A 2,475-nucleotide genomic window follows, 5' to 3' on the forward strand; every position below is an offset into this window, starting at 1 on the left:
TTGCAGAGATAGACTTTGTTTCTTTGGGATGCTTCATGTTCTTATTTATCGCACCTTTTTCCATTAGATTGTCATTAGCCATTTTAATAATCATAAAATCTGAGGTCTGAAAAAACTAAAGAGGTTACTGAAATCATAAAAATACTGGTGTTACTGCAATATTGGTGACTTCTATGTCTGAACTTACAAGTTACATGGTTCGTTTATGGGCCAATAACGTCTCAGGGTGATCATCACATTTCAACCCCCATTAGCTGAACAATAAAAATATGGTGATATTACTAAATGCCCCAATTAATGGATGATTTTCAGTGTTTGTAAGTTAACTAGATATCTCAAATTTCTTAAAATGTCAATTAAACTTGGTGGAAAGTTTTTGGCAATCAAACCAAACAGATTTTCTGTCATTTTGATTTTGTGGCTAAATGACGTATATTCATCCAATCTTCCCCAAACTTGGTTCATTACAGTCAGATTTTTTTGACAGTTACAGTGTCAGTAGGCAGTATATATATATATTTGGCATCATTGGGCAAGAATCCCATAATAACCTTTCAGCATATTGTAGTTCAAGTGTTCTGAGAGAAAACTAGACTTCTGCACCTCCTCATGGCAGCCCGTGACGGGAGACTTTGACCAATCACAGGTCATTTCATTTAGAGAGTGTCATTTGACCGGAACTTGGCGTTCCTTCACCAGATTTCTCAATGGTGGCCGCGTCACAAACTTTTTTCATTTTACAGCTAAACCATGCACTACAAGATGATTCTGACAACATCTGAGGAGAGAAATAGGCATTAACGTAACAGAATATTGATTCATATTTGATCAGCGGTGCCTAGTTTGACCGTTTGGTCGGAGTTTGCGAGTGATTGACAGCCGGCTCTCAGAGACGTCAGCTGGACAGCAGACCTCAGATCAGCTCTGACTGCTTGTTTTCCTCCGGTCTGTGAAATCTTGCAGATGATCAACGGAGCAACGGAGGACACAGAGGAACATGAATTTTTCCAGGTTACCTGTTTCATGTACTACTGTCACGGTATAGCAACCGTTTTATAAAAATAACTTTTTAATCATATCTCGCCTACTTCAGCTTTAAAACTTTTGAGCACATTGTGCAAATTTAGACAACACATGCATAAACCAACTCCAAACAACCCAGCAAAATGTGATAATCTTTCACGTATAGGTATGTAGGTATGAGTCTGACTTTGAAGGTTGCACAAGTCATCCTTACTGAGCATAATTTAGGTGTTCTCAAAAAACCTTGGCTATTAACAGCCACTGTGCGTTGGCTAGGGGTTGGCTAATCTAGTCCCGTTGGTTAATGTTAACTTTCTCAACTAACAAGTCCTGGAGAGTGAATGACTGAATATATTGAAAGTCATTCGTATTTTCTTCAGCTATTTAAAAAAAACAACTAAAAAAAGCCAACAAAAGTTGCTAACCAGCGTTAACTGACGTGTTCAGAGAATTATTCTGCCTCCACTTAACGCTCCGCCCAAAAAATACTTCATCCCGTTTACTAACAGAAAAGGGGTCTATCCTTCAGTCTATCTAAGCCACAAATTGAGAGGAAGTGGGATGTGTGGTTTCCTCTGCAGCGCTCTGGTTGGACTGCTTGAAGCTCCATAGCCTACCGGTACTGCTGCAAACAACTTGTCATCAAAATTTCATAACATACTCACAATACTTGAGAAGTTAATATATATATATATATATATATATATATGTATATATATATACATATATATGTATATATATATGTATATATATATACATATATATATATATATACATATATATATATATATACATATATATATATATATATACATATATATATATATATATACATATATATATATATATATATATATATATATATACATATATATATATATATATATATATATATATATACATATACATATATATATATATATACATATATATATACATATATATATATATATACATATATATATATATATATATATATACATATATATATATGTATATATATATACATATATATATATGTATATATATATACATATATATATAAATAAATATATATAAATACAAATATATATATACACATTATATATATTTATATAAATATATATATATATTTTATTTAATTTCTCATTAATTAAGAACACTGCAAATATTTCTTTCTAAAGTGAATGCATTACACTTCTGCAGAAATGAGCAAAAAGTGTGTCCTCACATTAAACAATTTTGAGAGACAAGATGGTCTGTTTACATTCCAAGACTTTCTGAAATGTTTAGAAATTCAACTAGAAGTATGTAGATTTCTTATTTCAAATTATTTCCTTGGATACTTTTTGTTGATATACATTTGTATTTGCTTCCCTTGCACTTGGCATGCACTGTATGTATCGGGAAGGACATATGCTTCTGACCCATGCTCTACTTTGTTTTAAAAGATAGAAAACAAAAACAAAAATC

The sequence above is a fragment of the Sebastes fasciatus genome, chromosome 12, assembly GCF_043250625.1.
Source record: "Sebastes fasciatus isolate fSebFas1 chromosome 12, fSebFas1.pri, whole genome shotgun sequence".
Classification (NCBI taxonomy): Eukaryota; Metazoa; Chordata; class Actinopteri; order Perciformes; family Sebastidae; genus Sebastes; species Sebastes fasciatus.